The 13,935-nt window shown below is 41.6% G+C and overlaps 1 protein-coding gene across 2 annotated transcripts in view; it reads left to right on the forward strand.

Moving 5' to 3' along the window:
• Positions 1-721: 721 nt before the first annotated feature.
• ZFYVE16 (zinc finger FYVE-type containing 16) overlaps positions 722-13,935 on the forward strand; it is a 119,276-nt gene continuing 106,062 nt past the window's right edge. Inside the window, exon 1 of one of the 2 annotated variants that reach the window (XM_019728201.3) lies at positions 722-1,600. The gene's annotated coding sequence lies outside the window, so the exon portion shown is untranslated. The remainder of the gene's footprint in view (positions 1,601-13,935) is intronic. The other variant, XM_019728202.3, reaches the window with a different exon arrangement.

A 13,935-nucleotide genomic window follows, 5' to 3' on the forward strand; every position in this document is an offset into this window, starting at 1 on the left:
GAAGGACCAAGGGCCAACGGCAGTTTAAAGACAAGACCAGGTCAGGGGAGTGGCAGGGAAACATGGTTGAAATATTAACTCAAGTATTTCCTTTGCCATCCCACTCACCCCGCCTCCCACACACCCCTACTTGAACTTTAAAGCAGCTGACTTCCAGGCCCTTTGTCTGAGGTGAAGAATGTGACAGAGAGGAAAGCAAGACCTGGCCTCAGATTCTAAAAGCACCCCCCTTCCCCATCCCTACCTCCAACCAATGGACAGGACTCTGGATCTAGCCAAGTATGAGGGGCCTGACGAGAGCGTGATTTCCTCTGGATACAGAAAAGATTCCTTTGAGGTGGGGGAAGACAGGAAGAAGGAAAAGCAATGATAGTGCAGAAATGGTGGTTCCTTGGGTTTGAGAATAGGGAATGCCCTAGTGTTCGGATTGAGTCTGAGTTCAAGATTTGTGCCCGAGAAGCCACAAACCCAAAGAACACACCAGGTGGTTGAGTGTGAGACATAGATTTATTGAGACTTACAGACCAGGCAGAGTCTCCAGAGGTGGCCAGCACTGCACTCAGGTGGAGAAGAAGCAAGGTTATATAAGTACAGCAAAACAAAGAGCATTCCTGGGAGATAATCATCTGGCAGGCCCTTCTGGCCTGCTTCCATGCACACAGCGTCCCAAGAAGCCAGGAGACCTTGACTGCTGGCCTATGTACAGAACTGGCTGTCTGATAAGCTGCATTCCCATGGAGCCAGGAGACCTGACTGCCTGCTAGCTTATATGACTGTGAGCCGGGTCCCTACACCTGAACCCTGAAACTGGAAAGAGCCCTGGGAGACTCCAGAGAGGAAATGGCTTGTGTGGTGTGTCCAGGCAGATGCGACATCTTGGCCTCTAGAGGTACTTGTCCTAGTGCGGTTTAGAGCAGAACGAGTTCTTTCCTGAGACAGCCACAGTGCAAACAGTGAAGCTTCGGCTTTATTTAAGAGGACCATGACCTTGAAAGGCATTCTCATGATCCAGCAACTATGGGCTGACTAGGCAAGTGATGTCTCGCTGTGTGTGCAGGGCAGCTGCACTGCACCCCCTGGGAGTACATTCATACCGGGGTCTAGGCGGGATTTCAAAGATCCCATCCCTGAGCCAGTATCCCATCCACTGGTTATTCAAACACCAGTTCAGTATGGCTGGGAAGTAACTTTGCAGGTAGAATTAAGGTTACTAATCAGCTGACGTAAAGTGAGGACATCAGCCTGGATATCCAGGTGAGCCCAATGGAACCTAGTAGAAGAGGAAGGAAAGGCGTCCGTCAGAGCTGCAGCAGAAGGCTGCAGATCTTCCAAGCGTGAGAAGGATATGCTGCCTCGTTGCTGGTGCTGAGTGGCCCATGTGCAAGGCCCAGAGGCCTCTAGGAAAAAGGGGTGACCCAGCTGAAAGCCAGCAAGGGAGTGGGGACCTTGCTCCCTCAGCCACAAAGAACCGAATTGGGCCACAAAGCCTGAATGCACATGGAAGACGATTCTTCTCTACGGTCCTGATAGAAGACCCTCTTGGCCAACATCTTGTCTTAGCCCCATGCAGCTCGTGTTGGACTTCTGACCTACAGAAACCGTGAGCTAATATATTTGTGTTGTTTGTGGTAATTTGTTACAGCAGCAATGGAAAATTTTCGGATGATACACCTGAGGTTGTGCAGGGCACAAAGTAAGTGACAATATGTGACACCCTCCAGACACAGGGGCAAACCAGAGGACATTGAAAACCTCATCCCTCAAAGCTCGGGGAAGGGTCAGGGGGCGGGTAAATTCCAAATTGAGATTGTTTCAGCCAAGTCAGTGGGATAGAGATCAAAACAAATTAAATTCAGTGATAGAATTTTTTATAGAGATGTCACATTTGATGGAGTTAGAATGAATGTTTCCTAAATGCTGAGAGCTTCTCTGGCCAGGTCAACATTTTAAAGGAAAGGAACAAGGGAGAGAGACGCAGAAAAGACCTAGAGGAGGGTGCTCCAAGGCAGGTCTGCACCCAACCCACAGCCTGTGCCCACAGAACCTTCCATCAGCTCAGGTGGTCTTTGTATAGCTGCTCTTACGTTGGGAAGCACTAGGGGTCTTGTCTGTTGCTGCTTGGGAGGAAGTGTCAGCTTTGTGGGGGCTCTCAGAACCTTGAGCTTCTGCTTTGTCCAGTTTCCCAGCTGGAAAAGAACAAGGGTTTCTGTTCCACAGCCTGAGCAAACGTCAGGGCAGCCCTTGAGTGGCGTGTGAGAAGAGAAGGAGGGGTGAGGCTGGTGGTTGCCAGAGGTGGAGGTTAAAGGGGTTGGACAAAATCAGTGAAGAGGGTCATAAGGTACAAACTTCCAGTTATAAAATAAGTAGGTCATGGGATGTAATGTACAGCATGGTGACTATTATTGATAGCCCTCTATTGCTTGTTTGAAAGTTGCTAAGAGAGTAAATCTTAAAATTTCTCACAAGAAAAAAATTTGTAACTGTTTAGTGATGGATGGTAACTAGAAGTATTGTTCACAATATATACAACGATTGAATCATTGTGCAGCTGAAATCAATATACGGTTATATGTCAATTAAACAAATAGTGACAGGGAGTGCTGACAGCCCTCCTGTGGGTGACCAGGGATGCCAGGGGTTCTCTGAGTTGAGCTCAGTGCTCCCGAGCTACGTGCTCCTGGTACATGGCTCTGCTGAGGCGCTCTTGGACATTTCATGACCCACCTTAGATCCTCTTTTGGAATCCCAACTACGGTGGGGCACTTGGGTCTCGGGGAGCATTGGGAAGCCCCCTGGGAGAGGCACGTGAAGTCCTGTGGTGGGTGTACTTACAGGTCAGGGGGCAAGCTGCATGGGCAGAGGGACTCAATGAAAATCCTGGCTTTCCTCCTTATTAGCTACATGAACTTGTTTCTCAACTTATCCGGGTGGTCTCATTTGCAAAATGGGGATATTAAGAGTATTTTCTTTTTTGCATTGTTGTGAGGCCTTAAGGAGATAACCCATGTGAAACAACTGGCATGTAGGACATACACAAGAAATCTTGTCTACGATGATGCACAAAAAGTCTAGAGGGGGAGATTTTGCGTTTGCTAACATTCTAAGATCCTATCAGTAGTTAGAGAAGAATGTTTATGTACTAGAACAGTCAGCATATGTTCCTATGTAGTGATAGTCATAGTTTTTGGCTGTTCATGATCTAACCCTCACTTCCTCATAGCACCTATCACTTTCCATGTTGGGGACCACACTCCTGAGTGTAATCATGATGAAGGCCCAGAACCCAAAGGGGCTAGATCCTCCCCTCCTAACCTACATGCCTTTGGCTCGGCCACTTAAACTCTCTGTCCTGGGGATTGTCTCTGATCTCTCTTTCTGGACTCCGTCTAGTTGGTTATTTTTTATTTTTTTTTTAAAGATTTTATTGGGGAAGAGGAACAGGACTTTATTGGGGAACAGTGTGTACTTTCAGGACTTTTTTTCCAAGTCAAGTTGTTGTCCTTTCAATCTTAGTTGTGGAGGGTGCCATTCAGCTTCAAGTTGTTGTCCTTTCAGTCTTAGTTGTGGAGGGTGCAGCTCAGCTCCAGGTCCAGTTGCCGTTGCTAGTTGCAGGGGGCGCAGCCCACCATCCCTTGCGGGAGTCAAACTGGCAACCTTGTGGTCGAGAGGATGCACTCCAACCAACAGCCATCTGGGAGCTCAGTGGCAGCTCAGCTCAAGGTGCCGTGTTCAATCTTAGTTGCAGGGGGCGGAGCCCACCATCCCTTGAGGGACTTGAGGAATTGAACTGGCAACCTTGTGGTTGAGAGCCCACTGGCCCATGTGGGAATCGAACTGGCAGCCTTTGAAGTTAGGAACATAGAGCTCTAACCGCCTGAGCCACCGGGCCGGCCCCCTAGTTGGTTAATTTTTTCTCTCCCATTTTCTATTTGTTCCCTTTACTGGTAGTTCCTCTCCTTTATTTTCCAGAGCTTCTGGTGAGTTTATTATTTTAGCTATCATACTTCTAACTCCCAAGAGTTCTGTTTTCTGATTATTTCTTTCTCTCCCTAAAAATATCATTCTGTTCCTGTTTCATGGATGCATATTGTCTTAGTCCGTTTGGGCTGCTATAACAAAATACCACTGACTAGGTGGCATATAAACAATAGAAATGTATTGCTTATAGCACTGGAGGTTGGAAAGTCCAAGATCAAGAAGCCAGTGTAATGGCCTTCTGGTGAGCGCTCACTTCCAGGTTCATAGCCAGCCCCTTCTCATTGCATCAGCACTCAGTAGAAGAGGTTAGGGATCGCTCTGGAACGTTTTTTTGATGAGGTCTCCACTTTCATGACCTAAGTACCTCCCAGAGGCCCCACCTACTAGTACCATTACCTTTGGGGGTTAGGATTTCAACGTATGAATTTAGGGGGGATACAAACATTCAGACCATAGTACATATCTTCTCATACTTCATGGAGGTTATTGTTTATAGTTTTTTATTTTTCTTTTAAGGTATTCCTCTAATCCCTTTATAGCCTCTCTCCCCTCAGAGCTGCTTTTATTCTGATTGGTCTGTCACCTTTTAGAGTAAGGCACTAAAAAGCGAATCGAAATCTCCCTGGGCATCCCTACCCTGCCACCCTGTAATTAACAACAGTCATGATGTTGCTTTCTCTGTTCCACTTTTTTCTCTAAATGTTATCATAACAATTTCTATTGTTTGATATGTTCCATTATGTTAATGAGTATATTTACTTACAGTTTCCCAATCGTTTTGTTGGGCATTAAGTTTTTTGGTTTTTATCTCTTAGAGGTAAGTTTGTTGTAACTATCTTTCCACATATGGCTTTTATTTCCATATATTCATTGACTTGGAATCTGGGAATGGAATTATCAGGTCAAAAGCTTGTGGGTGTTTTCATCACTTTTTCCAGTGTGTTGCCAAAATTCTTTCTAAAGGTAGTGAGTACATGTCCAATGTCAGCAGCAACAAATGAGTACAACCCTTCAAACACATGGTTTTTGAGTCTTTCTTTATTGATGCTAGTTTCAAAAATACAAAATAACACTCATTATTATTAATATTATTAATTTTTAATTAAAGTTTATTGGGGTGACAATTGTTAGTAAGGTTACATAGATTTCAGGTATACAATTCTGTAATACATCATCTATATCTCACATTGTGTGTTCACCACCCAGAGTCAGTTCTCTTTCCATCACCATATATTAGACCCTGTTTACTCTCTTCCAGAGCCCCCCAGCCCCTTACCTTGTGGTAACCCCTAAACTATTGTCTGTGTCTATGAGTTTTTGTGTCTTCATTTGTTTGTCTTATTCTTTTGTTGTTTTTAGTTTTATGTACCATGTATCAGTGAAATCATATGGTTCTCTACTTTTTCTGTCTGGCTTATTTTTGCTTAGCATTATAATCTCAAGATCCATCCATGTTGTCACAAATGGTACTATTTCATCTTTTCTTACCACCGAATAGTATTCCATTGTGTATACATGCCACAACTTCTTTATCCATTCATCTATCAAAGGACATTTGGTTGTTTCCATGTCTTGGTCACCGTAAATAAACCTGCAATGAACATTGGAGCACACATGTCTTTATGGATAAATGTTTTCAGATGTTTTGGGTAGATACCAGGAGAGGGATTGCTGGGTCATATGGTAATTCTATTCTAAATATTTTGAGGAACCTCCACACTGCCTTCCATAGCTGCTGCACCAATCAGCATTCCCACCAACAGTGTATGAGGGGTCCTTTTTCTCCACAGCCTCTCCAACACTTGTTACTATTTGTCTTGTTGATGATAGCCATTCTAACTGGTGTGAGGTGCAATCTCATTGTGGTTTTGATTTGCATTTCTCTGATGATTAGTGATGTTGAGCATTTTTTCATATGTCTATTTGCCATTTGTATGTCCTCTTTGGAGAAATGTCTCTTCAGGCCTGCTGCCCATTTTTTAATTGGATTGTTTATTTTTATATTGTTGAGTTGCATGAGTTCCTTGTATATTTTGGATATTAGCCCCTTATTGGAGGTGTTGTTTGCAAAAATCTCCCATTCAGTTGGCTGCCTCTTTATTTTGTCGATGGTTTCTTTTGCTGTGCAGAAGCTTTTAAGTTTGATATAGTCCCATTCATTTATTTTAGCTTTTACTTCCCTTGCCTTTGGAGTCAAATTCATAAAATGCTCTCTGAATGCTCTAATGTGTCCCTGTGCACATTAGCAAGGGGAGGATCCTTGGCTTTCATTACCATCTCAGAAAGATCTGGACCTAAAAAGGCTGTTCAGTGGTGGGAGATTTCTGCCCCAAATTTAAAAATGGCAATAGAGGAAGATGCCGAAGCGAGATTTTCTTGGTTTGAAATCTCATTCTGCTCTTTGCCAGCTCTGTGATCTTGGGCAAGCTATTAAGTTCTCTGTGCTGTGAAATGGGGATGATAACAATAGCAGCTATTTCATGGGGTTGTGGTGATTAAATGAGTTCACACAGGTAAAGCACTTTTAATCGCATCTGGCACGTAGTAAATGTTTAATAAAAATGTTGAAAGATTCTAATTAATAGTTTTTAATAGAACAATAGGACAGGCTACCTCATGTAGTAATGAATTCCGTGTCATTTGAGCTGTTCGTAGAATAGTTGGATGACAACTGTCAAAGAGGCTCCTAAGAGAATCCTTGAATTGGTAGGGAGTCTCTGTGAATTACATTTTCCCTTTGGGCAGGCAGCAAGGGTGAGACCAGCAGTCCTCAGTAAGCCACCAGGCCTCCAGAAGGAGCGACAGCTGCTCTTGCTAAAATGTAAATGTACTCACAAACAAGCAGGCTGTTTCAAGGCATGTTTCTAACACAGTCTCCTGAAAATGCAGAAGAATCGTTTGAGAAAACCAAGTGCAGTTTCTGCATGATTATGCATGGAGTAGGGATGGGAGAGTGGTTTTTGGTGCCCAGGAAAATAATGTAGTAGGAGGTTCATCGTGGGGTGCTGTGGAGAAGAGGCTGCCAGCTTCTCATTGCCTCTTTAATTAGGAGATATTTAATGAGTACTTACCAAGGTCTGCTGGCTGGGCATGATGGATGGTGGGTGGGATTAAAAAGATGAATGAGATTCACCACCACTATTCCCTCATCGTCCTCATTTTCATTTTACTTACTGGACTTCTGGGCTATTCGTGGAGGGACAGGAAAGCCCAGCTAAGTGGCGGAGGGATATGAATGCCTTTGGTTGGCTCAGAGAGGAGTTGGAGATGTGTGTGTGCGCTTTCTCCCTCGCTCATGAAGACAGGGTATCCATTCAAACCTCATGTTTTCTAACTCTGGAGTAAGTAAAATCTGAGTGGGTTAGAACTGAGAGAGGTTTACTTCTGCTTGGCTTACCCAGAAGCAAACCCTGATGAGATATCTTGCCAATCGAATTATATCAGCTTTCATAAAATTAAGTCAACATTTATGTAATTATGCTTAGAAAAATTTATTCATTGCCTAGCCACATAGCCACATAGTGTATAATGATAGCATTTCTTAACAACTTTTTATTTTTCAACCCCGCCCCCCTTTCCTGGAGAGCCGGTATCCTCTAGTGGTTAGGAGTAGGGACCTTGGAGCCAGACCCAGGGGTCAGGTCCTGGCCTGGCCACTTATTATTCTAGATCTGTGATTTTGAGATGTGACTTCATCTCTCTGCATTTCAGCTTCCTCCTCTAAAAAATGAGGAGGATTAATAAATATTGGCAGTACCAAAAAAAGTGGATACACATGACTTGTATTCATCTTTTGTTCTCAATATGTATTATTACAATTTTAATAGCTTTTTTCTTTCTTAAAATGTGTATACATTTTTTGGCACCCTCTGTATATACACATTGACACAAAATGTGTACACATGCATACACATGAAAGCACTTGGAACAGTGCTAAGTATTTGGTGGTGTTGTATTTACATGGTTTTCTGTGTACCTAAGCTTGATTTTCTCCATTTGTCCATCTGACCTGCCGTAATTCTTTTTTCCCAGGTAACCTTATCAGATAATCTATCAATTCCATTTTCCCAAGATCCCCGTTCATCTCCCAGAGCTCTCCAAACTTCTCCAACCTGGATCCCTCCAGGCTGCTGCACCACTGCCATCCTGGCACACCCCCTTGCCAGTCTTCTGTTGGATATCTGGATTTCTGGAGTCCTCTTTTTGGCTTTTCCCCCTTGTTTTGGTGAGCACATCGGCAGTTTCTGGGCTTCAGGAGCCCTGCTTTTCACCTTCCTTGTGCTGCCCAATTTAAAACAAAATTATTCACCTTCATTTTTCATACTAATCCTTCTATTGTGCCCTCATTCTACCTATAATTCCATTACCTCCTATCATCTCGATTTTGTCTCCCAAGCATTTTCAATTCTTCCTTTTAAGGAGGAGGGAAAATTTTTCCTTTTTCCCTCATAGTTTTTCTGGCTGGTCTAATAATGAAATTGACATAAAACACATTAACAGGAGAAAATAACCAAATTTATTATGTATGTCCATATGGGAGTTCCAAAAGAATATGGGACCCAAAGACAAATTGGGCAGTTGAGGCGTATATGCTATCTTGAGCTAAGGAGAAAGGGGGTAGTGGTTTGGACTTCAAAGGGAAGGTAGGCAATTCACGGGTCCAGGAGAAGGAGCAAACATGTAGTAAACAAATTCTTGCTGGGCCACCCAGAAACAGTGGGACACAGAGGGGAGTCTAACAAAACAACTTTGCTTGGTTCCTCCCTGTCTGCCAACACTCAGTTCAGATTATGCTAAGGTGATAGCTCTGTTCCTGGAGCAGGAATTTCTATCTGAATTCCTTTAGAGAGGTAAGGGGCAAGGAGGTAAAAGACTCTTCTTGAGTCTCTTGTTTCTTTTTTTTTAAATTTATTGGGGTGACAATTGTTAGTAAAATTACATATATTTCAGGTGTACAATTCTGTATTACATCATCTATAAATCCCATTGTGTGTTCACCACCCAGAGTCAGCTCTCCTTCCATCACCATATATTTGATCCCCCTTACCCTCATCTCTCACCCCCCACCTCCCTTGTTTCTTAAAAATAACCAGTTAATCAATATCCCAAAAGGACACATATTTTAGGGTGGCAAACTCTGCTCCCCCTCCCTTTCTGTGAATCATTTTCAAGCTACAAACATGATCAAATGCCTCCTAAATTACACAACAAATGAAAAACTTTCTTTGACTCAACTACCCCCCTTTCCCCATTTCTTTCTCTTAAAACTTCTAGAAAATAAAGTTTGCTGCTTCACTCTCCTGAACCCTCTCTGATTTGGCTTTTGTTCCTCCAGGTCACGGGAGCTGCTGCCCACCCCCACTCCTGCTCCCCTTACTTTGGACAGGAGCGATAACTCCTCCTAAAAATAGGTTTTTGTTGTTGTTGTTTTGTTTTTTAAATCTATATCAAAAGGCAGAAAAAAACATTGAATGTAAGTCCATTAATTCCTATTGAGAGGGATTTTTAAAGAAGTGGCCTTTTATTTTTCTAAATTCACGTAATGACTGCAAATAAGCTAACTATGTGTTGCCTGGTCAAGATTTTTAGGGAACTGGAGAAATCTTTTGTAATGATCACCAGTTATTTCGTAAATATGAAAAATCTAATGATTCTTTAGCATTCAAATGGTGCTTTAAGAGTTTTGCCTCAATATTTTAAATATTCCCCCTTTCATCCATTTCACACTATTAATTCATTTTGTCAAGTCCTTTGAGTATAGATAATACAAAGAAAAATATTCATTTATAACACCCCAGGGAGCCAAAATTCCAAATCAGTGAAGAGGGTAGAGAGTTGTTCAACAGGTTTTTCATCATCACTCAACCCTTCTGGGAAGAAATTAATTTTTTTAAATCCTCTTGGATTAGGGGCCTAGTCTAGTCTTGGAATCAATAGAGAGAACGTATATATTTACTATTAAGATAGATATTTCCCTCCTCCACCCCCAGCCTCCCACCCCCCCGTCTTGGAGTTATATCATGTACACTCAGATTTTCAGTTAACCTTTCAGTTAAGAAAACTCAGTGAGAATGTTTAGAAAGGCTTTGCCTAACTTTATTAAAATATGTAATAGTCTTTGAGCAGATTTTTGAAAGTCTCCATTTTCTTCTCTTGGAAATAAATATTTGGGTAAACCAGGCAAATAATCACTACAGTCACTATTCAACTTTATTATGAACTTTAAAAAATATTTCTGAAAACAACTCATTTCTGTTCTTCTGCATACCAAGGAAAATTATTCTGAATTCTTTGGTTTTAAAACTCAATCCAAAAAACTTTTCATATCCTGATTTCAAACAAACATATTCAGAAAAGCTAGAGGTTGGAGTTGGGGGAGACTAAAGAGAGCAGGCACCCTTTTCAGTTTTCCTGATTAATCCATTTTGATTAATTTTCTGAGGGGAAATACAAGAGGTGAGCCCATTTCTTCAAATAAGAGCACTTTATGTTGTCTTACCTTTTTAATGGGTGTTTAAAGAGACGATTCCTGTCAGTTTCTTTTAAATTCACTTTATATTATACATCCTTTGAAGTAAGGCTCCTTGGAGGTGATCAGTTTTAAAAGAACCACAGCCAGTTCCACTGCCTGTGAAACCATATGGTTTCACGAAAATCAATAAAAAGCTTTCATTGAGGGTTTCACTTGAAAGATGTTTACATTGTTCTCTGAAGTATGGAAAAGCGGAAGGAGCTTCCTGAGGTTTCACAGGAAGACAATCCAGCTTATTTATTCATAGTAGGATCTTGGTTACAGAAGTATGTTTTAGGAGAATTTTAAATGGCTGAGAAAAGAGGGAAAGAAAATGTTCAATGACCATTTCATTGTTGTTTCCCTCTTAAATGCAAAAGGAAGAGGAATACACCCGAAGAAAGTGAAGGACTGAAACCCGAAGGAGAAATTTAGAAACAGCTACTTTGAAAAGTATGTGTTTATTGAACTGACATCAGTCAATCAATCAGTCAATCATTTTGCATATTTTCTTTTTGTGTTTTTTCCCATGTTGATTCCACAAGTTGAAAGCAACATTAAACACTCCTTCTGCTTTATTTAAAAGCAGTGGGTTCCTATTCCATAATTGGACTACATTTTCTGAAGCAGCAAATAGAGCCTTAGGCACATCATTTCTAATCTGCCCCTCAAAATATGAAACCCAAAATGGGAGTGTGTGACTTGAGCCACAGAAAACTGAGGCAGGGACCATGCACCAATTATTTTTCTTTTTTTTTTTCTTTTTGCTGAGACATGGGACCAGTTAATGGAAAATACAGAGTTAAAGCCACATTGTAGACTTGAAGACAAAAGGGTAGGAACAAAGGAAGAAGGTGGCAAAAGACTGGCCTCTCAGTGGAGAAAAGGCTCAACTGAGATCTCTTTCCAAGGAAAACAGTACCAATTTGTGAAAGGCCTATACTGTTGTCAACCTCCAGATTTGCCATCTAGCTACTGAAAGGGTATAGCTGATGGCTTCATGCCCTCACCAAGGAGAGAACTTTGGGAGATTTCTTTTTTAGAAGTACAAGATTTCCTGGTGCTGTTATTTTTAAATTCCTTTGGAATACAGAGGCTTTTGGAAAAATAGGAGACAAAGTAGAATGTCTTAACTTTTATGCTAAGAATAAGAATAAATGTAAGGGTCAGTGCCTGGGAAGAAGAAATACCAGTAGATGTAAAGCTGTCTTAGTTTGTATGTCTTTAAGAATGTCAAATGCTGCCTCTGTCTATAGCTCCATTACAGCTGATACCAGGTGGAGATCAGCCTGCCCGCCCCAATCTTCCCATCAATTATACAATAGGTTGTGTTTGTCTCCATCTTCCCTCAAACTGTGCTCCATGGGAATCCCCAAGAGGACACAATACCTTAATCTAATCCAGGTTCTTTAACTCGGAATTAGTTACACTGGGAGTTCTTAAGGGCAAAGCGGTCTTTGAACATATACGTTAGTTCAGATGGGATCAAAATTTTAGGGTGTAAACCCCTGTGGGCTCTATTTTGCCATCATTGATATTGGGGATAGTTGATAATGGATTTCAGGGGACAGCCTAAGCCAAGGACTATCACCTTTTGTGTGACGGGAGGATGGGGTAAGGGAACCCCCTCATGTCCCATTGATTTCCAAACTTATAGATACTGTCTTATTTCAGTTCTTATATCCAAAGCAGAATAAGGGTTCACAAGGGCCCTTGAGAATGAGGACAGTGACGCTTGCCTTATACTTTTGTTCTGGTGAAATGCTTTTAAAACAAAGGGGAAGAGGTTTCAGGTTCAAAATGGGAGACTGAGTGACTACATTTATCTTCCCTATTTCTCAGTATCTACATTTATTATTTTCTATGAGTTCAGTTGCATTAGATTTCACATATAAGTGAGATCATACAATATTTATCTTTCTCTGACTTATCACTGCATAATGCCCTTGCGGTCTACCCATGTTGTCATAAATGGCAGGATTTCCTTTTTTATGACCAAATAATATTCGTGTGTGTGTATGTGTGTGTGACATCTTTATCCATTCATCCATCGAGGGATACTTAGGTTGTTTCCATGTCTTGGTTGTCAATAATGCTGCAGTGAACTGGGGGTGCAGGTATCTCTTCCAGATAGTGATTTCATTTCCTTCAGATATATACCCAGAAGTGGGATTGCTGGATTATATGGTAGTTCTATTTTTAATTTTATTTTTGAGGAAACTCAGACTGTTATCCATAGTGGTTGTACCAATTTTCATTCCCACCAACAGTGCACAAGAGTTCTTTTTTTCCACATCCTCACCAAGGGTTTAAAAGCAAAACATTCCCCACATTAAAGCAAATGAGGGTAGGTGAGCAATATGGACAGATTTCTAATAGATAGGAAGCAGGAAGAGAAATGGTGGTGGAGAGGCAGCACAGGGAAAGCTGCTTCCAGGAGTATAAGCCACAAGCCAGGGAGATGCCCCCAGGGAGGACATTAGTTTGACAAAATAACCCTGGAGAAGCCCTCTAGAGATGACAGAGCCAGAGTGAAAGTCCATGGGGGAAAATAAAAGAGAGATTAATAGATGAAACCAAGGGCCCTGATTTAATGTATGCTTTTGATTTAATATGTAGCCCCAGCACTCTAGTTTCTCCACAGCATGCCCTGTATGTCTTGGCCCTTCCCCGTCCTAGTCATTAATCCCCTTGAGGGAGCCAGAAACAACGGCCATGCCTTGATTAAGTTTCACAAGGTATGGGGGTTTTGTTAAGCTAAAGATAAAATCATGGCCTAAGTTGTATTTCAGCCCTCACTTGGAACAACCTCTGGCTATATCCTCCTGAAACCAGACTTAAGAATGCAGAGCTGACCTCAAGATCTGAAATTATGATTTACTATCCTTACCTCAGTCAGGACCAATCAGCAAGACCCACCTCCCCAAACCTCTTAACTCATGATGACTTGTGATAAATCCCTTATCTGTAAACCGTTGAGAAGTTCAGGTTTTTGAGCAGGCTTATTTCCAACACTGTATTAATATACAATGGAGCAACACCTTCAAAATTCTGAGGGGAAATAATTCTCAGTCTAGAATTATATTATATAGTACAATAAAATAAACCCTGTTTACTGACTTTTCGGCTTTTGGAATGAATCCCTAAACATAGCACAAACAGTTTAATTATGGTTACAGAATAGTATATATTAATAAATGACAGAAAGTTTGGTATTGTCAAAGTGTAGATGACAGGAGTCAGGACATTGGGAGGTTTGAGGTGGAGCAGTTAAAGAAAGGGGAGAACCATTCAGATCCTTGTCTTATTAAATTAAAAGTTTTGGTAGGCAGAATAATGATCCATCAAAGACGTCCATGTCCAAATCCCAGGAACCTATGAATATGGTAGGTTACACGCAAAAGGGAATTAAGGTTGCAGATGGAATTAAGGTTACTCATCAGCTA

Source organism: Rhinolophus sinicus, chromosome 3, assembly GCF_057876585.1.
Source record: "Rhinolophus sinicus isolate RSI-liver-muscle chromosome 3, RSI-T2T, whole genome shotgun sequence".
NCBI classification, from domain to species: domain Eukaryota; kingdom Metazoa; phylum Chordata; class Mammalia; order Chiroptera; family Rhinolophidae; genus Rhinolophus; species Rhinolophus sinicus.